At 44.9% G+C, this 24865-nt stretch overlaps 1 long non-coding RNA gene across 10 annotated transcripts in view; it reads left to right on the top strand.

Moving 5' to 3' along the window:
• Window positions 1-24865, top strand: part of LOC142449818 (uncharacterized) — a 101289-nt gene that overhangs the window by 37890 nt on the left and 38534 nt on the right. For 7 of the 10 annotated variants that reach the window (XR_012784881.1, XR_012784879.1, XR_012784886.1 and 4 more), the window contains exon 2: window positions 17202-17343. This is a non-coding gene — a long non-coding RNA (uncharacterized LOC142449818). Of the gene's footprint in view, window positions 1-17201; window positions 17344-22914; window positions 23065-24865 lie in introns of all 10 variants that reach the window. The other 3 variants (XR_012784880.1, XR_012784888.1, XR_012784885.1) reach the window with 1 other exon arrangement.

Below are 24865 nucleotides of genomic sequence, written 5' to 3'. Positions count from 1 at the left end.
GAGTTTGACAAGAGGGAGCAAAGGGGGAGCAGAAGGTTAGGTCAAACAAAACAAAAGACTAAGAATCACAGACATTAATTAAAGAAGTACTTGCAGAGCAGAGAGCTTCTGAGTTCCCAGCACCATGGGTGATGGAAATGGCTCGTGTGTTTGTCTGTTAACCAAAAGGTTGGCAGTTTGAGTCCACTCAGAAGCACCTTTCAAAAAAGCATTGATGTTGCACTTGTAGAAAGCCATCTCTTGGGGGGAAGATGGGCCAGTCAGGGTGCACTGTAGCAACGATGAAACATACAACTCTCCTCTAGTTCCTAATGCTTCTCCCGCGCCCCCCCCCTCCCGCCCACTATCATGATCCCAATTCTACCTTACAAATCTGGCTAGACCAGAGGATATACACTGGTACAGCTAGAAACTGGAAACACAGGGAATCCAGGCCAGATGATCCCTTCAGAGCCTGTGCTGAGAGTGGCGATACCAGGATGGTGGAGGGAGGGTGGGGTGGAAAGAGGGAACCAATTACAAGAATCTGCATATAACCTGCTCCCTGAGGAACGCACAACAGAAAAGTGGGTGAAGGGAGATGTTGGACAGTGTAAGATATGACAAATGGACAATCATTTGTACATTATCAAGGGTTCACGAGGGAGAAGGGAGTGGGGAGGAAGGAGAAAAAAATGAGGAGCTGCTATCGGGGCTCAGGTGGAAGAGAAATGTTTGGGGAATAAGGATGGCAGCAGCTGTACAAATGTGCTTGACACATGTGTAGATTGTGACGAGAGTTGTATGTGCCCCAATAAAATGATTCAAGGAATTTTTTTTAAGGCAAAAAAGAAAGCCAGCTCTGGCTAACCTGGTGGAACACAGTTCTTCTCTGATGATCAGAGGGCAGCTCTCTGGTAAATGGCAACACAGAGATCAGTGGGGCAGCCCAGAGCCCCAGAGAACACACCAGACCATTTGGAGAACACTTGGAGATCGCTTTTGGGGAGCTTTCCGTAAACACCAAGCAATACTATCCCTGCTCATATTCATTGCAGAGTCTCTAAAACGCGTTGCCCGAGGCTCCTGAGAAACTCCTGGAGAATGCAGGCAGGAAACTGTTTCCTAAGGAATCATCAGAATTCTGCTGGTTTCCTCTTCCTCTTCCAGCCTGACTACAGGGTTTTTAAAAAGGACGAGAAAGCACTTAAGTGTGTCTGCGGTGGTTAGGTACACCAGATGTTAAACCACCTGCTGGGAGATTTCAGCTTCGACTTGCAAATTTGTTCCATGTAAATCCTTAAGCTAGTTTCAAGCCTTGGTCCCCAAGGCAAAATTGAAGGCTATAAAAATAACCCCCTGGTACTACTCCCAGGCTGGAAGATGGTCGCTGCAGGTCTAAGCTATTTTCGTGGTTAGAACTGCTGGCTTCCGCTTAGGGATGCCCAGAATTCTGAGTGTTGGGTGGGGGGTCGTGGAGGGTGAAGGGGTCCAATGCGGTCTCATTCTTCTGGGATGTTTGATGAGGATGATGGTGGATGGTGACATGGGGCTGAGGGATGGTCGTTGGCCACACCTAGAAGCAGGGAGTTGCTTCACAGGTTGGTGCCATCTGGTGAGGGGAAGCTTCTTGCCTCATGGTGACACCCACAGATCTGGGGCCGGGCACGCAGACGAGTTGGGAAACGCCCCTGTTCTCACCCAGCTTTGCAAGCAGCCACATAAGTGCAGCTGAGGAAGGAGGTTCAGTGTTTCCATGTTCCTTGGGGCAGAGGGGGGGCAGGTTTCCATGTCTGACATGTAGTTATAATTAGCAAGCACATCAAGAAGTGTGTGTGTGTGTGTGTGTGTGTGTGTGTGTGTGTTTGGGGGTGGATGGGGGACATAGTTCATTTGCTGACACTATTTTGCTCCAACCTTGGCCTAACTTTGTTCCTGTGCCTAATGGGATTGTCTAGGGTCCCAGAACCCCAGCGGGTCAATGGTCTTTCACTTCCTTTGGTTGGCCTAGGAAATGAAGGACGACGAATGGATGCCCCCAACTCCTCCTACCTTTATGCCAGAGCTGGAAAAGAAAGTCAGTCCTCCCCCTTACGAGTGAGTCATTCTTCACGCTTCATGAAATGGGAGTAAGTCTTTCCTGCAGCCTTGCTGGAGGTCTGGCCAGCTGTCCCGGGGAGGCGGTACAGGCTGAGCTTCTAATGGGAATATGCATTTGATGGTCCGACAAACAACAGCATACTTCCCAGCCAGACAGAGAACGGGAGTCCTGGCTCAGGCTACAACATGGATGAAACTTGGGATCATTGTGCAGAGTGAAACAAGTCAATCTCAGAAGGACAACTATTGTTTGGTTTCACATATGAAACAACAATTAGGGGCTGGGCACATGTATAGAGACCAAAGTTGATCAGTAGGTACCAGGCGAGGGAGAGAGGGGAGGAATTGTCCAGAAAACTGTAAGTCTCTGTTTATGATGATGGGAAATTTGACAATGGTTATGAGCGATATAGGGTTGTCAAGGCTGTAAATCTTGATAGGAGAAGACAGCCTCATCTTTCTCCAGCAGAGTGACCGGTGGGTTGGAACCACCAATCTTGTGGTTAGCAGTGCAGCGCCTACCTGAGAACTCCACCAGAGCTCTTTCTGTTGTTCAGAGATTCCTTATTTAAATCCCATCTATTCCTTTGTGTGGGCAAGCTTTTCCCTGCCAGGTCCCTGACAGAATCACGCTCCACCTCCTAAGTTTTCATACGAACACCTTGCCCTAATCTTCGTCAGTAAAGGGAAAATTATTCATTGGCTGAGGAATGTGTGGACTTATGATTGAAAGAAAACACAGATCCAGTTCTCTTCTTGTGACTGGTCTTCTCTCCCCACTGGACCCGGCTGTTCTTGCACTAATGTTGCCCACATAGTCCCTGGTTAGGTCTTACTCTGGACTTGGGCACACCTGGCAGAGGTGCTGCCTATGAGGAGTCTGCACTGAGGCGCTAGATCACCAGGCTTACCTGAGGCAATTGAAAATAGAACAAACAGGTGGTGAGTCAAAATTGTCCTGCCCAGAGAGCTGGAAGCTGAGTGATGAGGTGCAACACCAACCCAGAATGAATCCGGTGGTGGGGTGTTGGTGGGGGGCAGGGGAGAGAAGAAAGACATGGAATCCCAGACAGCTTGAGGAAAGTGGTCCGACTGAGGCCATGAAATGTCTGGGAGTGGAGGAGGCCCCCCTTGTGCCTGATGGGGACAAGGCCCTTAGGGAAGTGAGCAGGATGTGCGATGCATAACCCAATCCCTGAAGGCAGAGGCTACACCGCTCCTTTCTGTCACCCTCACTGTGAACTTGGAGTCGAGTTGGGCTCTCAGTCTTGGATTGCGGGCTTGACCCTGACAGCTCAGCTCCCATGTAGGTCTTCTGATGCCCCTCTGCTGCTTTGTAGACCTTGTGGCTTCTCTGCCAGAAATAAGCCCTGATATCCATCCCTTAGCCTCCCAGTCCCAAGAAGGCCACAGCCGTAGCATCGTCTCTGTCAACCCACCAATGAGTTGTCATCAAGCTGGGTCTTACTCACGGAGCCTCCATGTGTGTCGGAGCAGAACTGTGTTTCCAATGGAACTCCAGGTCGTTCTGAGTTATCACTGGATGGAATTGAATCTCTGTTCTTTTGGTTAGCAGTCACATGGTTGACCACCCAGGAGCACCTCTGTGGGGACACACCTTCTTTACTGTGCTGTCCTGAACTACAGTGCTTTGTGCCTCAGACATCCTAGCCAGCCTCAGTGGGGTTTACTCTGCTATCTCCTTCTCCTTGTCCCTGGATTCTACCTTGACAGCCCTGCCTTGGCAATGTCTTCCAGTGCAACTTCAGGTTCAGAGTCTTGATCCCTGTCTAATTTCCATTTCTCATCCTTCTTTTGGGCAATATCTATACCGACAGCCCCCAGAATTAGAATTAGGGTAAAAAGTATTGTATCTTCAAGGCCTGCATATTTCCCTTCCAGAGACCAGTCTTGGGAGGCGGGGACTAGTATCCCTATGCGATACTGGATCGTTAGAATGTTTTTTCTCGGACTCATCTGTCTCCAAGTTCCAGACAACCAAGGCTTCAAGCCAGTTTGGACCCGCTCAGTCTTACGGATGCAGCAACACTAGCAAAACTCAAGTTGGTAAAAGTGAAAGAGGAGCAGGTTTAGGAAACGCTGCAGGTTGCAGGCTTGAAACGGGAGCCTTAGGTTGGGACTGGATTACTTCTGGGAGCATGAAGGGTAAGACAGCACAGTTGTGACCTTTGGGGGGCACCGATGTTGCTGACTGGGCCACTCAGGAGGTTTGCTTGCTGGGTAACGCATATGCTGCCCTTGCTTTCTGAGAGAGTGAATAAGTTTCTAGTGGGGTGTTGGTCTGTAATTCTTCCCATTCTGGTTTCCCATGCTAGCACAACCACATTTTACAAAGTTGTGTTTTTTCCGATTTTGTTCTGTCAGTCATGACTGAACGGAGGAGAACTGGTTCCGAGCTGTACTGGAAATGAAAGGTAGCCATCTTTCATTTGGGCCCACAATCATTCAAAGGAAAGTAATGTATGGCCACATTCCATCTATCTTTTGATTTCAATAGAGGTTCCAAGACTTCTGCATGTTAGATCTAGTGCCATCAAGTTAATTCTGACATACAGTAGTCCTATAGAGTAGAATAAAACTCTTTCCTTGAGTTTCTAAAACTGTAAAATGTTATGAAAGCAGACTGCCTTGTTTTCATCCCATGAGTGATTGGTGAATTTAAACGGCCAACCTTTCCATTGAAGGCCAATGCTGAATGCCCTGTGTCTCCAGGGGCCCTTCTGAGAGCTACATGAGTTTTTAGAGGTGAAAATTCCAGCCACCCTGGGTTCCTTCTCAGTGGGATTGGAGCACCCAAAACATGGAGTGGGGAGAGGGTACCAACTTGGACTAGATGCTGAACAGTATCCATACCATAGCATCCTCTAGCCCCTATGGGCGCCCTGGTAGCATGGTGGTTACTCATTGGGCTGCTAACCATAAAGTCAGCAGTTCAACACCCCCAGCCACTCTTCTATAGAATGAGGAGAATTTCCATGACCATAAAGAGCTGCAGGCTCGGGAACCCACAGTGGCAGTTTTACCCTGTCCTGTAGGGTCGCTATGAGTGGGCATCAACTAGATGGCAGTGAATTTGTTTGCTAGCTTTTTGTGTGTGGGTTTGGTGTTGAGTTATTTTCCCTGTTTAACCCTTATAACATCCTAAACTCCAAAATCAAACTCACTGCCATGAAGTTTCTGAGACTATACATTTTTTAGGGGCGTAGACAACTTTATCTTTCCTTTGAGGATCCAGGAAAGATTAGCTTCTCAAAGCTGATCTAACAGTGGCACCAGGGCTCCGTAAGGATCCTAGACCTTCCCTTATTCTACTTCCTCAACTGTTTCTTTCATAGCACTCAGAACGACTCGATTGCCGAAGTAGCACCAGCACCCAAACTCAAGGATGAAAACCGACATGCAGCTGCCCCTGGTTTGCACATGCCTGAGGTTACCATGCCATCTTATGAGGGCTGTGCCATATGTATGTTTCTTATGGTGCTTACCTCTTCAGAAGCTATTTGGGGATGAGTTGATAGACTAGCTCTGGTTGAACATTTACCCGTCTTCTTACTCCATGATTATACCCTAGCTACCTGGCAACCTCAGTCCTTCAGCATATAGGCAAAAAAACAGGGAGCCCCCATCAGGATGAATAAACAAGCACCCCTTCATTGTCTATGTGTCTATCACACTTCCATCCATGAGGGCTTTTTTATTGCTTCCATGATAGAGAAGAATCTTATTTTCATTTCACCCAGAGATAAGTTTGCCATGTTGTCATGTACACGACTGGCAGGAAATAGAGATTTGCTAGGTGGTGATACTGGAGGGGAAAGCTGTCTTTTGGTAAACCTTACTCACTGGAGATCTCCAGGAAGAAGAAGGAGGAGGAGGAGGAGGAGGAGGAGGAGGAGGAGGAGGAGGAGGAGAAGAAGAAGAAGAAGAAGAGAAGTACATTTCTTTTATTCTACAGCATAGACATTGCTTTTTTTTAAATACCTCTTTTCTTCTGTTTATGCCTGTCGACACTGCCTCAGTTCCAATTCAGCATTAGAAACATTGCTTTAGAAACGTTTGAAACGCAATCCTGTGACCTTGGGAGGAAGGCAGTCCATGATTACACCCGGTTCTGCTCTGCTGTGGTCTGGCCTTCCTGCAGCCCAGAAAACTTCATGTCATTTGGCTTCAAAGAGTGGGTGGAAATTTTCACTACCTTTTAATTCCTTATCCCCACAAACTTTTTTTTTGGAAAACCCCTCATCTTTCAAGCTAAGCTAGGTCTCCTGGACGATGCAATTGGTTACGTGGCACACTGCCAGCTGGAAGGTTGGCATTTCAAACCCTTGCTGAGGCTCTTCGAAAGACAGGCCTGGTGCTCTGCTTCCACAGGGATGTAGTCTTGAAAAGCGACGGAGTGGCTCTGCTCCGTGAACATGGGATGACCAAGAGCCCCATAGAGTAATCATCAACAACCTTAAAACTAGAATAATAATCAGAGAGGTCGATGGCCAGAGATAACACAGGTAGGAGTACCTGGCCAGAGATGCAGACTCGCTTACTGTTTGTTGGATTTAAGTAAAGTGAAGCTGATCTTAAGCCCATGACATTTTAGCTCTAAGCTTGGTTTGTTTTCATTCCAACGAGTTACCACCAAAGCCAAGGAAATGCTCTTCGGTTACTCATTCCTCCACATTTCTCTCCCCTCCACCTTCTTAAAAAATATAATAACACATCTGGGACCTATTCTACAGTGGCATAAATTTCAGTATATGTTTCTACTGCTGCTTTAGTAAACAGAAACCGCATGAATGTTGATTCCTCAAATACAGTAGTCACGACGCTGCCTCCCGCAGAGCTCAGTACAGAGGTAAACACTGTGGGATTGAGAAAGGAAAGAAAAACAAAAGTCGAGTTCCAGATCTAGTGGTATCTGAGTCTTCTTTTTATAAAGTGGATTCCTTCTTCTTGCGAAGAAGACAAGACCAAATAATCATTCCCTTCCGGCAACCTCTGCTCTGTCATCGTCCGTACATTGGCTGCTGATGGTTATCCTTGCCATTTCTCTCCATAAAAGGCTCAGGGTCAACAAGTCAACAGCATTGAATCACCTCCTAAAGTCCCTGTGCAATGACGATTGGCCCTCGAGGAAGCACTGGACCAGAGGAAGCTTGGTAAGAGGAGAGAACAAGGCAGGTGTAGCGTGGAGCTGGGTAGAAACTGGGAGCTACGAGCAGCAGGTAGAGCTCAGATAAGAGAATAGTGGTATAAGAGTGGGATTCAGGGAGGTCTGACCTTCTTACGACTTGCCTCCTTAGCTTGGGTGAGTATATTTCTAACCCACGCATGGCAGGGCCCAAGTGTGATGTCCACTCCAAATCAAAATTGAAATCTTCCGCACACAGGCTACATCTAGGCCTCGGTTTTACACATACATTATCCTCCTATTGTAGCTCTGCCTATGCTTACAACTCCTTCCCCTGGCTGAAAGAGGAGTGTCTATGGCGACCTGATTCATATCAAAGGCAAGCGCACCAATTAAGAGCACTTGATAGCCACATTTTATAGATGCATGTGTATATGCAATGCGTTTAACTAGTAGTAGACCCAAGAAATGGAGCGATATTTTGGATTTTCACAACTAGAAACGTTGATTCAATGCCAGTGTCTCTGTGATTCCCCTAGTCTTTTCCTCCTGGTGGTGGCACTGAGCAACAAGCCTACGGGCAACAGAGGAGTTGGAGTAGAGAGGGAGAACCAGGGACACGAGCCCCTCTTATCTGGGACGGAGACCTCAACCAGATTTCTTAAACATCTCGTGCCACAGCTGCATCACAGGGCCACGTCATCTGTGAAGGATGGAGAAACGTGACCTCTTCTAGCCTCTGACGTAGAGACAGGCAAGGGAGAAGGTGGTGAGGCTAGGGCTGCTAATCTTTAGGGCCTGCCATCATGAGACTTATGCAAGCCTTTCTCAGATGAAGGCTGCTGAAAATCTGGCGGACCCAATTCCAAACGACAACAGACATATGAGGCAGTGGAGGGAAGCAAGAGAATCCTTTCATCAGATTCACAAACGCGTGGCTCTTTGCTTTCACTTACTTAAGGAGATGGTCTGGAACAAGTCCCTTTGAACTTTTATTTCTTCATCTGTAATAGTATAGAAAACACATTAAAACTGATTCTGATTCACAGCATCCCTACAGAACAGCGTCAAACTGCCCCACAGGGTTTACGGAAACAGACTGTCAGCCTTTCTCCCACAGAGAGGCGGTGAGTTTGGACCACTGATGTTCCAGTTAGCAGTCAAGCACTTCACTGCTGCACCAGCAGGCTCCTATTAAAAGATATATCCCAAGCCCCTTTACCATCAAGCTAATTCCAATTCGTAGTGATCTTATAGGACGGAGTAGAACTGCCCTGTCCTAGAGAGCCTTTATAAAACCAGATCACCACATGGTTCTCCCATGGGGTAACTGGGGCCTTTGACTTGCCGATTTGTGGGTTAGTATTTGGATGTTTAACTGTTGTGACATCAGGGTCCTGTATCATAACATATACTCACCATCCACTAATGTCCAAGACTACAAATCTTTACCGGACCAGACAACCTCAACTTTCTTGTAAGCAGTAGTTTGGTTGGTTTGAACCACGAATCTTGCAGAGCGCAGTTCAATACTTACTTGACATTGTCACTCAGCCAAGGGTACTCAAAGTAAGGCCCAAGGACCACATGCGGCCCGCCAATGGTGTTTTTGCCCCATTTTGTTTTTTACTTCAAATTAAGAAATGTGCAGTGTGCATAGGAATTTGTTCATAGGTTTTTTTTTATAACTATAGTCTGGCCCTCCAACAGGTCTGAAGGACAATGAACTGGCCTCCTGTTTAAAAAGTTTGAGGACCCCTGCTCTAGGGCTCTGTAGTGTATAAGAAGCCCAAACTCACTGCTACGGAATCAATTGACACATAATGATCCTATATGGGATTTCTGAAGCTGTCTATCTTTCCAGGAACAGATTCCCTTAATATTTCAGGTAGAGCATTTGGTGGGTTTGAACCTTGGATGCTGACTCACAACACCATCAGGACTCCTTTAAACTGTACTCCAAGAAAACATCAAATTCATTACCATCAAGTTGATTCTGACTCATAGCACCGCTAGATAGTGTTTCTGACACTAAATCTTTACAGGAGCAGACAGCCTCATCTTTCTCCCTTGGAGAAGCTGCTGTGTTTGAACTGCCGACTTTGAGATGAGTAGCCCAATACTTACCAGAGAGCACCACCAGGGCTTCTTCACTGACATTCATCATTGCCCCACAGAACACATTTGAAGCTACAGCGAGTGAATGCAGAAGCCCCATTCAAATGCCGATGCGCCCTCTGCACATATAACATTATGATTGTAAGATGCTGGTGATGAGGGTAGTGGTGATGGCAGCAGGCCATTCTTGTTAGCACCTAAATGACACACACACACACACACACACACACACACACGATATTATGTGCTTGCTAAGTTGTTAGGTGCTATCCAGTCACTTCTGAACCACAGTGACCCTTTGTTCCACACAATTGCTCCTTTGTTGAGCCTCTTATTGAAGCCCCTGTGTCCAGCCCGTCTGCTTTATCAAGCACGGTGTCCTCCAGGGACTGGTCTCTCCTGACAACATGTCCAGAGTAATTGAGACAAGGTCTTGCTCCATCCTTGCCTTGAAGGAGCATTCTAGCTGTGCTTCTTTCCAAACACTGTCTATGATCGTGCCCAAATGACTGAGTGTCAGGTTTATCAGTCCGGCGGATCCCAGTTGCTGATTTGCAGGTAATACAAAGGACAGAGGGATATGTTGATCTGTACTCTGAGTATACAAGTAGCAAAATCCAGACAGTGAAAAATTCCATGGGGCAAACATCCAGGGATATTCAACTAACCAAAGCAGAAACCAAGCTCCCTGCTCCCGTGAGAGTCTGAGACAGTAATTATTAATGAGAGTAGAAAGCCCCGTATGTCTCCAATGGAGAGAATGGTTGTTTCGAACTGTGGACCTTCCAGATCTTGTAACTACTATACTGCGAGGGCTCCTCTATTCAACTAACAAATGAGGAGATTAAAAGAGAATAAAATATTTAGCGAGATTTAAAAAGTGGGCAAGAATAATGGTAGTGCCTAAAGATATACAGGGGGGCTTCAAAGAGTTCATCAAAAATTCCATTTTAAAAAGTTCCATTTTTCTAGTAACATTTTGTAGTCCCCCTTGTATATATGCAGGTAACACAATAATCAAGAAAGGTAAGTAAATGATTAATATCAAAGTCAGCATGGTGGGTGTCTTTAGAGGGAGGGAGGGTTACACATGGGGGAATCTTAGGGTATGTGTCACATTTCTGTTTCTTGATATAAGTGGTATAAGCATGCATGCCTTATAATTCACCAAGTCCTCCATCTTATTCGAATGATTTTTCTCTAGCTTTGTTTTAATTTACAATAAGCAGAATAAAACTTCTAAAAATCATTTTATTGGGGACTCTTACAGCTCTTATCACAATACATACATACATACATACACAATGTCAAGTACATTTGTACATATGTTGCCCTCATCATTTCAAAACATTTCTTTTGACTTGAGCCCTTGATATTAGCTCCTCATTTCCCTCCTCCGCCACCCTCCCTCCCTCACGAACCCTTGATAATATATAAATCTCCCCCGACAGGCCTTTCACTGACTGCTGTCTCCCTTCACCCACTTTTCTGTTGTCCATCCCCCTAGGAAGGGGTTATATGTAGATCTTTGTGATCAGTTCCCCTTTGGTTTCCCCACCTTCCCCTTCCCCTCCTGGTATCTCTATTCTCATTATTGGTCCTGGGAGGTTTATCTGTCCTGGATTCCCTGTGTTGCAAGCTCTTCTCTGCAGCAGTGTGCATGCTCTGGTCTAGTAAGATTTGTAAGGTAGAATTGAGGTCATGAGAGTTGGGGAGAGGGGGAGGAAGCATTAAAGAACTAGAGGAAAGTTGTATATACATTTTATCGGTGCTATACTGCACCCTGACTGACTTGTCTCTTCCTTGTGACCCTTCTGTAAGGAGATGTCCAACTGTACACAGATGGGCTTTGAGTCTCTACTTCATGCTCAGCCCCGCCATTCACATTGATATGATTTTTAAACAGAGTAACTTTTCAAGCCCCTCCACAAACACTGAACATACAATGTTGTTAGGTGCTATCAAGTTGGCTCCAACTCGTAGCATCTCTACATGCAACAGACGGAAACACTGAACAACACGCACTTACAGGTCCACACGAAATACAACTTTTAGAAAAGAATGACTAGGTAGGAGGTAATCGTATATTTCAGGTTGAGTTCTATTCAAACCTCTCAAGTGTCTCCTATTAAAACCCATTTCACAGATTCTTCTCTTTCCTTACAGAGACCCTTTCAAAAGATTCTGTACACCTTTCTTCTAAAAGGTTTTCTTTTTCCCCAAAGGGGAATATAATCCTTCATATAATTAATTAAAAAAATACACTTCCGGTTCTTCAACCTTTCTCTTCCATTTTGGAGGGTGGACGATATGTCTCTAAACATACATGTGTATGTGTAGAGAAATGTATGTGTATACGTATATGCACACATGCACTTACGAAAGCCATATAAATGCTAGGCGTGATGTGGAAAGGAAGTTCAAAAGTGGAAAATTCTCCCTGAAGCAGATCATTTGTTCCCAGCATTGAGTCAGAGGGTGAGCCCATTTCATCAGGAGCTGTATCAAAAGTTCAAATGCACGACAGCATTTTATGTTCCATCTGAGCTATAATTCCCAAGCCAACATGTGAGCCGACTATGGAAGGATTAGCAACACTGAACTGGGTGACTTCTGAAAGGGGACCCCGGGCCCTCCTAAATCTTTTGAAGTTCTGTTTTACTTGGTCTTCAGATGTCTCCGCATAATCAGCCCATTGATGCCTCGTGCTGTTTTGTGAACACGAGCATTTGCTCACAAGGCCATGTCAGGGCAGGAGACGTGCAGGGGTTGAGATCCCTTTGACATGGGGGCGGCTGGGCCGGAAGTTCTCAAATGTGCAGCAATGTGAACTTTCAGCTGACCCGTTGCCCAGTGGGACACCCATCCTTTCAATTCCCATCGGCTCAGGTCTTCAAAGGCTGGGGACATCTGTGCCCAGTGACCTGCGTGGCTGGCCTGACACATCTCTTTCCCAAGGGATGGTGGGGTTGGAGGGGCCAGATTGCAAGACCTTACTGGACACCTTCAGTGCACAAACCTTGAGTGTGAACATGTGTGAGGCCAACCAAGATCAATGAGTGCCATTCCCCTCCCCCACTACATACACACACTTCGATTAATCACCGAAGGACCATCTGTGTAATCTGATGGAGGAAGCTTGGTTTCCCACAGCTATGGCTAGCACTGATGGGGATAGAAGTACCAGCACACATTGCATGCACAGTACTCGCTACATGCTAAATGCTGTCCTAACCATGGTGAATATATCGATGTGTTTAATCATCCCAACAAACATGTCCCAGCAATTACCGGCTGCCCTCGTGTCCATTGGGACTAACAACAACCGAACTGGATATCCTGGCAGAACCGTGCTCCCAGGGTTTCAGTGGCTGAATCTTCAGAAGTAGACTTCCAGATCTTTTTTCGCAAGGCAACTCTGGACTGGAACATCAAACCATTAGGTTAGCAGATGAAGGTGTTCGCACAACTGTGTGCACCACCCAGGGGTTCCAGAGCACCATGTCGGCAGAGTTATCACACACCCCCCCCCCGGTTTGGAGATGAGGGTGCCGAGTAAACTCAGTCCAGGACACATATAGAATGACGGGAGACCTATGTTTTAACCAGGCAACTCTAGCTCCCAAGACTACGTGTTTAACCACCTTGCTATTGTGCCTAAAGACCCAAACCCAACCCACTGTCATCAAGCCAATTCAGACTCACAAGGACCATATGGAACCAAGCAGAGCTACTCTCACGGTTCCTGAGTCTGTACACCTTGACAGGAGCAGACAGCCTCCTCTTTCTCCCACTCAGCAGCTGGTGAGTTTGAACCTCTGACCCTGTGGTTCAGAACTACATGCATAACCCACCGTGTTACCAGGCCTCCTTATAGTACCTAAAGACAGTGATTGATACAGGCATATTGTGGTTGTTAGCTGTTTCCAAACTGGCCCCCAATTCATGGCAACGCTATGTGCCCCTAAGGTGTTCTGGGCAGTAAGCGGTGTGGAAGCAGATCACTGGGCCTTTCTCCCATAAAAGCTCTGAGAGGGTTCAGACTGCCGGCCTTTTGGTTAACAGCTGATCAAAGTCCACTTCTGCCACCCAGTCTCCTAAATACAGGTATGAGTACAGTTATACACAGTTCTCCCAGGAAAACTACTGCTTGTTTTACACTCAACGTGTCAGATACGGTACAGAACTTTACAAACAATTCACGTATCATATATACAATAAACAGAATAGCCCTTTAAGAGCTTGTTTGTTATATTGTGTTATTCAAGTGTTATTTTAGTGAATCGTTGCAGATGCCTTTGAATAGGGAGTTCATTTCAAACCATCTTCTCTCCCTGCTTCACTGCTATCAAAACTCACCTCTCTGTGGATGTTACATCCCCGGGCATGGACTATTGGATCAAAATCCACCCCCGGGCATGGACTACTAGATCAAAATCCACCCCCGGGCACGGACCACTGGATCAAAATTCACCCCCGGGCATGAAGTGCCAGATCAAAATCCATCCCCGGGCATGGACTGCCGGATCAAAATTCACCCCCAGGCATGGACTACTGGATCAAAATCCACCCCTGGGCATGAAGTGCCAGATCAAAATCCACCCCCGGGCACGGACCACTGGATCAAAATCCATCCCCGGGCATGGACTGCCGGATCAAAATCCATCCCCAGGCATGGACTCCAGGATCAAAATCCACCCCCGGGCATGGACTACTAGTTCAAAATCCATCCCCAGAAGACTCAACAAAGCTTTATGATCCTTGGGATTGAGGATGCAGGACTTGTTCTCAAGTACTTTGAAGATACAAGGAAGGACCAACTCCTGGAGAAGGGCGTCAATCTTGGTAAAGCAGCAGGGCAGAGAAAAAGAGGAAGACTCTCAAAGACATGGACTGACACTGTGGTTCCAACAATGGGCTCCGGCATAACAACCATAAAGTTGATGCAGGACTGGGCGATGCTTTGTTCTGTTGTACACAGGCTGGCTATGAGATGGAACCATGTGGACAGTACTTACCAACAAAAATGACAATAAGATAGCCTGGCCTTTCTTTCATCGAAGGAGCCTAGATACTTGCCTTCAAGACGTTCTCTGCAAAGCTGCTGTGGATATTTCAGTTTCTTCTATCTCAGAGTTGAGGCTCTGTCTGGTCCAGTACTAAGAATAGTCCTACTTCTTCTGGGAAACGCTTCAGTTTTTACTTCGTATACTTGGTGAATTTTGTAATTGTCTTTATTTCCCTTTTCACATTGGCTGCTAAAAATTGGAACTGGGTTCACAGCCAGTCATAACAATAGCAATGGAAAGGTCGTTATGCAATTTTTCAATGTCAGTCTTGGCTTCCGTTCATTTCCTTACCCCAAATTTTCTTTCTTTCTTTCTTAGCTTTGACTACTAATTTTTTTTGTCTTCTCATTATGTCGGAGTGTGGTTGGACCGTCAGGGATCATAAATAAAAAGAATTCGGTGTAAAACAGTCTATATTATGTTATCACCCAACTACAAGGAAAGCCAATGTATTCCGTAAATATATTGCTATTCTAATACATAGTGAATTTGATTTCCTTCTGGTGCAGTTAAGGTATCCAGGACTAAAGTTCTCTCTGGAAGCGGGCAGAGGATGAGGGTATAAAATATTAAACAAATGTGATATTTTAACAAGTCTGCACATTAGGAGGTGATGTTATTGGCTGGGTAGCCTTAGCTCTCTTCTGGCTCACTCAGAAGGTCGTCACCAAGTTTGCTGCAGGCACGGAAAAGGAAGCAAGACAGACGAAAGAGGAGATGAAAGGCAACAAAGAAACAGGGGATGTTGGATAGGGAGAGAGGACCGGGGGCTGGAGGGGAGAGAAGGTACAGAATGATAGAAGATACGTGATGTATCAGAGATGCGTTAACAGTGGCCTTTCCTTTGTCCACCAAGGGCAATGCTTCAACTGAAGTTGTCTTGTTCAGAGGATGGAAAAAAAAATCCGTGTTTGAAGCTGACTACCCTTTGCCAAAGAAAGTGATGGTTCTACACTACTTGCTTTCAATGCTGATCACAGGACAGAAACCATGGCCCGATTCCAATGCTACTGACTCAAACCTAGAGCTCAGAAGCTACCTTTCCACTCCACAGTCTCTGAGATGTCCAAGTGAAAGGTTTTTCTCTCAGATTCCTCCTTAGGTCAAAACTCTAACCAAGATTTGTTTGTTGAAAAGTAACCTTCAAATGTCCACCCATTTAAAAATATCCGTATTACATTAATTTTACCCCCTGAAAATGATGGTATGCAAATTGCAAAAAATTTGGAGGTGAATTGTATAAAAATCAATATACAAATAACACCTGTAAGCTTTTACCAAAATATAACCACAGTTAGCAGTTTTTTCCCCCCAATCATTTTATTAGGGGCTCGTACAACTCTTATCGCAATCTCTCTCTATATCCATGTATCAAGCACATTTGTACATTTGTTGCCATCATCATTCTCAAAACATTTGCTTTCTACTTGAGCCCTTGGTATCAGCTCCTCATTTAAAAAAAATCATTTTATTAAGGGCTCATACAACTCCTATCACAATCCACACATACATCAATTGTGTAAAGCACATTTGTACATTCGTTGCCCTCATCATTCTCAAAACATTTGCTCTCCACCCAAGCCCTTGGCATCAGCTTCTCATTTTTTCACCTCCCTCCCCACTGCTCCCTCTCTCATGAACCCTTGATAATTTATAAATTATTATTTTGTCATTTCTTGTTCTGTCCCATGTCTCCCTTCCTCCTCTTTTCTGTTGTATGTCCCCCAGGGAAGAGGTCACATGTAGATCCTTGAAATAGGTTCCCCCTTTCCAACCCACCCTCCCTATGCCCTCCCAGTATTGCCACTCTCACCACTGGTCCTGAAGGGATCATCAGCCCTGGCTTCCCTGTGTTTCCAGTTCCTATCTGTACCAGTGTACCTCCTCTGGTCTAGCCAGACTTGCAATATAGGATTCAGATCATGACAGTGGTGGTGGCGGGGGGCGGGGGAGGGCGGGGAGGAAGCATTTAGGAACTAGAGGAAAGTTGTATTTTTCATCGTTGCTACATCGCACCCTGACTTTCTCATCTCCTCCCCAAGACCCTGCTGTAAGGGGATGTCCAGTGGCCTACAAATGGGCTTTGGGTCTCCACTCCGCACTCCCCGTTCATTCACTGTGGTAAGATTTTTTGTTCTGATGATGCCTGCTACCTGATCCCTTCGACACCTTGTGATCGCACAGGCTGGTGTGCTTATTCTTCTATCCTTATTTATTTTCATGTACATAGAGTGGGCAAGAGGATTGTGTCCACTCAGTCCTGTGTCCTTTTTAAAAATCAATATGGTTGTATGAGCCCCTAATAAAATGTAAAAAAAGAAAAGAGGAGAAAAAAAAGAAAATGATTAGGGAAAAGAATGTACAGATGTGCTTTATACAATTGATGTATGTATATGCATGGATTGTGATAAGAGTTGTATGAACCCCTAATAAAAGGTTTAAAAAATAAATAAATAAAACTATGAACAAATTCCAAAAAAAAAATCAATATGTTCCTTGTCAAGACGTATTCTTCAAAACTTGATTTTTAATGTCTGGATTATATTGCACTTGTGGATCCATCCTTCTAACTCCTCTTTTTATTAAATCTTTTCTAAAGAATAAAACTTCTGTGATGTATTTAACTTTCTTCTATTGTAAGAGGCTCAAACAGTCAGTACTAACCAAATCGAAGTGGGAATCCACTGAAACTGGGACTGCAGCCGGGCTGATACACAGGAAGCAGAATAGAATCCAGACTGTTTCTTGTAGTAAAGATTAATTGACGATTAAAATTTTTCTTTTTCTAGGTACTCAAGAAATAATACTTCCACTTTTTTAGGGATGGAAATGGAACTTGCATTGGCCAATGACATGTAAGAAGAAGTGGAATGGAGTTTGAGGAAATGACCATAAGTGAAATAAATCGATCCTAAATGGACAAAAAGAGGGGTAAGTCAAAAAGTATTGATAATAAAGTTACAGTTCACACATATACGAGATTATTCCAAACAAAACACATTTAAAGATGTCTCTGCACTCAGTCAGATGGCTGAAGACAGTTCTTTCAGTACTACAAGTGTCTTAGTTTCATTTAAAAAAATAAGTAAACTCACTGCCATTGAGTCATTGCTGACTCACAGAGACCCTCTCACGACAAGGTAGAAGCGCCACTCTGGGTTTCTGAGTCTGTAACTGTTATGGGAGTAGAAAGTCCCATCTTTCTCCCATGGAGAACCTGGTGACTTTGAACTTTGGACCTTGCAGGTTGCCGCCCCAGGTAATGCGATCCACCAAGGCCTGTTAGTTCCATGAGGGTACCGTCAAAAAGAAGTCCCGTCAAAATAGTGGTTTCCAAGGGAGACTAACGGGTCCATTAAATTCAAGGCAGAGAGGTCAGTTTGGAAGCTTACATTGAGTGTTTTGGTGGACAACAAAATTCAATGGAAAAGATCATCTTGACAGGTTGTTCTCAAAGCACATGGGACAATCATGGGGCATTATTAGGAAGAAGTTTTAAGAAAATTGAAAACTTTTTCTCATGGATGAGAGAAAGACCAAGAAAGTTATGCTCAAGAATTTTTTTCTATCATAAGAATGCACCTGCTCATTCTTCAAGGGCAGTAAGACTATCCTACAAGAATTTCTGTGGGAAATTTCACCCTACCTCCTGTCTTGCTCTTTCCTGTCAGATCTTTTTTGTTGCTAAGACTGAGAGGACAATGAAAAAGAACAAGCTCTGAGACCCTCTGGGATGCCTGAACTGCCATTTGGGTGGAGGGTAAATTCCATGCAGAATTCTTTGGGGAAGAATTTAAGAGATGGAAACAGTGCCTTCAAAAACAGATACACTTAGATGAAAGCTATGTTGTGAGACAATTGCTTTACATTTTGATAGTTTTGTTTCACAAGGCTTTCTATGGTGTGCAGTGATGCTTTCTGACTCACCCTGATATTGTATGACCTCGCGTCTACGAAAAGACTGGTGAAGGAAAAGTAAAGAGGACAAAATGTATTAGTGGCTATAAGGGACAGAGGGGAGGGGACTAGAGAGGTACTAACAGTAATGGATAGATCATATCGATTACAGTTAAGGTTGCAAAGCCAATGATTCTGATTGCTGTCAACTATTTGTACACCTTTAAAAAGCTGAATTGGCAAAAGATGTGTGATAGATCTATTTGCAATAATGATAAAAATGAATTTAAAAGTAGTTGTTTAGGATGCTTATGTTCGATCAAAAACCTCATAGAATTTGGTTTCTTGGATTGCAGGTTTAAGATCTTTGTTTCATAAAAGACCCAGTATATTAACCTAAGAGAATGTTTAGTGCTTCTATTTAGCCTCCTAGTTTGTTATGTGGTGGCCGAGGTCTTAAGAGTTTACAAAAGCTACCCAAGCCAGAACAATCGGTGTCTGTTTGCATAGGGACCCAGAGGAAGACAGAGAGTCAATGATTTTTAACCTAGGAATTCTATAGAAAAATCCAGATTAATTTTAGGAAATGAGGAACAGATTTTCAAATGTTCCAGGACTCCAGACTTTCTGGAGCCATAGAAGTTGGATGAAACCCTGAAAGTGGTGCCCTTATGTCATCTTTAATCTAAAACAAAACATAACTCCTGAATCCTTCCTGAAAGGAAACAATCACTCCACTGCCATCAAATGGGTTCTGACTCAGGATTCCAGTAGTGCCGAGGAGAGCTGTTCCTTGGGATTCTTTAAACAAGAGATGGTCAAATATTCCTTCTTGGCGTAACTGGTGAGTTTGAACTACCAACCTTGTGCCCGGTAGTCCAATGCTAACCCAGTGTGCTGGCAGGACTCCTTAACACCAAACAACAGCTTAGCTCAACGAGCAAAAATGTATGCCATGGGAGCACAGTCCTGAAAAGACCGTGTTCTACGTTCCACTGGGTGAGTAGTGACCAAAGCTGTAAAGCTTGTGAGCAGCTATCTAAGGCAACCATAGAACTCGCTCCATCCAGAGGATTAAGAGTTAATGGTACTCAGTGGAGATGGAGAGAGGTGAGGTGTACAGGTCCAAGGTAGGAAGTAAGTACTTCTGGAAGTCAGATAGATAGGGCGTGGTGAGTGGTTGAATGCAGGAAGAGAAGGAGGTGACGAAACTGTTTCCCAGAGATCTTTGGATAGCTATTTGGATGGGAGTGTCTTTTTCTGAGAATTGGGCCTATTGGATGAATTAGATTTGGTAGAGGGTGGGATTTTTGTCAGGTTCGTAAACCACTATCATGGTGTTGTTAGCTGCTGTCAAGTCCGTTTAGAATCATATTGACCCAGTGTATGCGGAGTAGAACTGTTCCATGGGGTTTTCAAGGGCTGGGAGTTCTGGAGAAAGATCACTGGGTGTCTCTGTGTGGGATTGAACCTCCGTCCTTTCAGCTAGTAATGAAGCACTCGGTTGTTTGCACCACTCAGGAACCCCAACCACTCAAAAACAAAACAAAACAAAACTCATTTGCTGTCAAGTCACTTCGGAATCGGAGTGACCTTAAAGTACGATGTAGAACTGCTTCGTGGGAGTAAATCTTTAGGGAAACAGATTACCATATCTTTCTCCCATGGGTTAAAAGCATGGGCCTAAATGCTAAAGGCTCCTGCCAATCACGGTAATAGGATATTAGTATTACTGTTATTGCTGGTGAGTCAACAGACGCAGAATCGTTAGTTTACTTGCTCAGGATGATCTGAGGGGCCTTTAAAATGTTCATGAAAAATTTTATTATTTTTAATTCTATTGTTTCATACACGTTTTGAAGCCCACTCACACACCTGGTAATCAAAGAAGCCCAGTTTTATACCCAAGTCCACCTCGGTTGGCTGCTTTCCATTCAGCCTCTTCAGAGGAACAAAATGGGAAAGCAAAGGCACAGATCAGTGAGTCCGCGAGAGATGCAACCCAGCATCCTCTGCATGGGCTGAAACAGACAAGCCAAGCATCGAATGCAAACTCCCGGATGAAAAGGACGCCACCTTGCTTTCCAAGACCAGAGGTTGGAGACCAACCACCAGTCTCAACAACTTGGTCCCCAATACCTTCCTCTGTCAAACATTCTTTGTAGATTGAAACAGTGAACTTGAGGCTGTGGTCCAAAAATACGGTCCCCGTCCCAGAGCCACTAACTCAGAAACTCTGGGGGTGTGGCTTAGCTAGCCATGTGCTACACGCTTCCAAGTGATTCTGAGGTCCACTCAAGCCGATCAAAGCAGATGGTTTCAAGGGATCTACACAAACCTTATCTTAAGTGAGTGGAGCAGACTGTCAATAGCAGGCTGACTTTGGACTAACAGGAAGCTATTGCTGAACTTGGATGGAGGCTCATGTTCTCCTCCCTCACTCAGTTCTCGTACAAAAATCTCTATCCAAAAAGGAAACAGCCCTCTTTAAAAGGGGCTGTTGCTTTGCGGTAAAAGGCATGCTTTGCTAATTTTAGGAAGATGCCTTCAGTTATGGACAGGATGGCTCCAGAGGAGGGGAAACTTGGACTTGAAGTTTCTTATTTTTAAACTGGGCTCCTTTTGGAAAGCTAATGTAGCACATTGCTGTTCTCAAGTTGGCCTCTAACTCCCGGTGACTCCATGCGTTCTAGAGGATGGCGGCTTCCTAGGGTTGTCTTGGCTGTAATCTTCCCAGAAACAAAGGAGCCTAGAAGGTGCAGTGGTTAAACCCTTTGCCACTAAAATGAGGGTCGGCAGTTCAAACCCACCTGTGCCTTCAAGGGAGAAAGGTGTGAAAGTCTGTTACTATAATGATTTACAGCCTTGGAAACCCCACGGAGGCCGATCTCCTCTGTCCTATAGGATCACCGTGGGTCAGAGTTGACTGGACAGTAATGGATTGGGTTTGGGCTCATTTCAACAGAAGTAGATTAGCAGGCTGTTTCTGTGATGGTACCACTGAACGGGGTTTAGCCATCAACCTGTAGTGTAGCAGTCAACAGCACACACGCGTATGACACACCCAGGTTCCTCAGCCAACTTCGTCAGCTGTTAAAGATGCCATGGAGTCGGCTCTTGCTCATAACGACCCTAGGGACAACAGAATGAAACCCTGGCTGGCCCCTGTGCCATCCTCATAATTGTCCTTGTGTTTGAGCCTAGCAATGCTTTGGAGCTGGAGAAAGGGAATCCATGATTGAGAAGAAATCACGTGGGAGACGCTGGTAGCATTCTCTCCACTGCACTTGAATAAACCTACAAGACACAACGATTTCCCTCGACTTGGTTTTTAAATGTGAGCTGCCTTTAGGAGGAAATAGAGGAACTGCCTTCTTGGTATGGCTGATCTTGGAGAATGTTCCACATTCATTACCGAGCACTCGACTCTGTTTATGGTGGTGCCGCGGATCAATCCCTGTAAAGTACCTTCCTGGTAACCAAGAGCCTGTGTGAGCATGAGGATTACATCCAAATCATAATAGTAATCCAGTCAGTTGTTGGCCAATCAGTTCTGACTTGTGGTGAGCCCAGGTGTTTCCGGGTAGAACTATGCCCAGGGGGGCTTTAGTGGGTGCGATCTTTCATGAGCACTTCACCTTCTGGCTTCCCAAGAGCCTCTTTGTGGATTTGAACTAGCGACTTTTTAGTTAGTAGCCAAGCACCCAACTGTCTCATCCAGGGGCTCTCCATGAGGGTTCACCATGTACAAAGGCTTTTAGGTTCCTTATCTTACACGCAGGCACCAAGGCAGATCTGATCTGATGAGTTTATTTTACAAATGAGGGCAAAAAGAAAAGCGTGAACCAGAGGAGTTTTAAATATTTGTAGCATCCTCTCAACTGCAGCCGAATAAACCTAAAAGGCACAATCATTGTCCTCAAGATTTGGTTTTTAAGTGTGAGTTGGCTTTAGGAGGATATAGAGTATTTGGCTTCTTGAATTCCGAAATGGGAGCTGGTATTGTTTTCAGGTCACAGATGAGGAAACTGAGGCCTCCAACATCAACGTGGCCTACCTAAAGTCGCTAAGTGTGAGAGATGGGTAAACAACCTGGAGACCCAGTGTGTCTGACACCAAGCCCTAAAACACAGTTCAGTGAACAAGTATTAGTCACAGACAGCCTGTCCAGGAGCTATTCTGGATCTCACATTAATCCCTGGAATGGTCGTTTAACCTAATAGTTAAAATTCAATTAATTCCAGCATCAGACCTGGCTAGATAAACACATCTTGGCAGGTCCTTTCACTAGATAGGCATTGGCTCCTTAACCCACTATGCGAACTTCCTAGGGCAATTCTAACAAAATGCCACCCACTGGGTGGTATGCTTCCTACTTCTTTGGGTTTTTAAATCATTTTGTTGGGAGCTCTTACAGATATTATAACAATCCGTAATTCAATTAGATCAAGCATAATTGTACAATTGCTGCTGCCCTCCTTCCCAAAATATTTTCTTTCTTCTTAAACTCTTTGATATCAACTCCGCTTTATCCCTCCCTCTCCCACCCTACTCACCCAGGAGCCCTTATTATTGTTTTTGTTTATTTATGTTTTCCTTCTATAGGCTGTTGTTAAGGGTCATCAAGTCGGTTCTGATCCATTTTGAGCTTATGTACAACAGAATGAAACCCTGCCTAGGCCTGCGCCAGCCTCACCATTGTTCTCATGTTTGAGCCCGTGGTTGAAGTCATGGAAGTAAGCCGTCTTGTGAAAGGTGAACGTTTATGCTGAACTTCTACGCCAAGCATGATGTCCTTTTTTCAGGGACTGGTCTCTGCTGACAATATGTCCAAAGTAGGCGAGACCAAGTCTTGCCATCCTTGCCTCTGATGAGCACTCTGGTTGTACTTCTTCCAAGGCAGATTTGTTTATCCTTTTGGCTGTCCATGGCTTTCAATATTCTCATCAACACCACAATTCAAATGCATTGATTTTTTAATCTTCCTTCCATAGAGGCCCCCAAATGTATCAATGCTTCTTTAATCTTCCTTAGCTAGAAGCTCAAACACCAGGGTGTTGGTCAGGTTGGTTCCTTCTGAGAGCTATGTGGGAGAATCCATACCATACCTCTTCTGGCTTCTTGTGTTAGCTGACTTTTAGTTTTCTTTCAGAGCCCTAGTGGTATAGTGGGTTATGTGTTCAGTTGTTAACTGCAAAGTCAGCAGTTCAAAACCACCAGCTGTTAAGTGGGAGAAAGATGAGGATTTCTACTCATGTAAAGAGTTGCAATTTCAGAAAACCACATAGGAAGTTCTACCCTGCCCTACAGGATTACTATGAGTCAGAATCGACTTGATGATAGTGGGGGGTTTTATTCTTTTGAGTTTCCATCTTCACATGATCTTTCCTCTATAGGTTTTTTGCATCTCTTATTTTTATTACGAGGACACCACTCTATGGGGTTAGCACCCATCCTACTCAAATATGACCTCACGTTAATTGAACTGATAGCATTTTCAAAGACCCTATTTCCAAATATATTCATATTCCAAAGGTTAGGACTTCCACAAATCTCAGCTGTCCTAAGAGTATCAAAGTCCAGTAGGGCTAAGCCTGTAGAGTGATTCTGAGATGAGACTATGAACAAAGTATCTGAGTTCCCCTCACCTCTTCTGTCCTCTGGTGACCCCTACCTTAACCTCCCCACCCCACCCCCACCCACTCCAACTTCTCAGAACAACCCTGTAAGAAGGAGGAAAACTGCTCCCTAGAGTTTCTGAGGCCGTCCATCTTTACAGGAGCAAAAGTCTCATCTGGCTCTCGAGGGGCTGCTGGCGGAGATGGTTTCAGACCCTCTGGTTAGTGGTCCATGCATAACACAAGGCCACCAGGGCTCCTTAAGCCTTTCCTTAGCTACTACAAAACCCCACCCTCTGAAATGCATAGAAGAGAAGCATCCTCTCTCCCTGTTGGTATGGAGAAGTGACCCGTGACTGTCACAGTGTGAGCCACCTGCAGGGTGGCATGTGGTTGGTTGACATGGAGACAGGGCTTCTGCCTAAGGAAAGCATATTAACGTCTCCTTTTAAAAGTCTACATCAGTGATTCTCCACCTCCCTCATGCCACGACCCTTTCAGACAGTTCCTCATGTGGTGGTGACCGCCCAACCATAAAATCATTTCCGTTGCTACTTCTTCACTGTCATTTTGCTACTGTTAAGAATCGGGTGACCCCTGTGAAAGGGTTGTTTGACCCCCAAAGGGGTGATGACCCACACATTGAGAACCGCTGGTCTAGATTAACCTACATGTCCAATGGGGTGGACCTGATCAAGAAAATATGCCTCATATGATTATAAACCATTGTCCCACAAGCATGTCTTCATGATTTTGGTTCTCTGTCAAATTTCACTGACTCTGGACTATTGAAGGGCTGGGTGGAAATGAGAAATTCACAAGCAACAAGAAAACTACCTTCAATTGCCAGCGACCTACAATGCTCTCCTTCATGACTGGCTCGTTTAAAGTCTCGGCTTTCATAATAATGGTGATGATAATAGATGGAGAAACGCCAT

The sequence above is a fragment of the Tenrec ecaudatus genome, chromosome 6 (genome assembly GCF_050624435.1).
Source record: "Tenrec ecaudatus isolate mTenEca1 chromosome 6, mTenEca1.hap1, whole genome shotgun sequence".
Taxonomy (NCBI): Eukaryota; Metazoa; Chordata; class Mammalia; order Afrosoricida; family Tenrecidae; genus Tenrec; species Tenrec ecaudatus.
The sequence above is the reverse complement of the archived record's forward strand: the minus strand, read 5'-3'. Positions and strand labels throughout refer to the sequence as shown.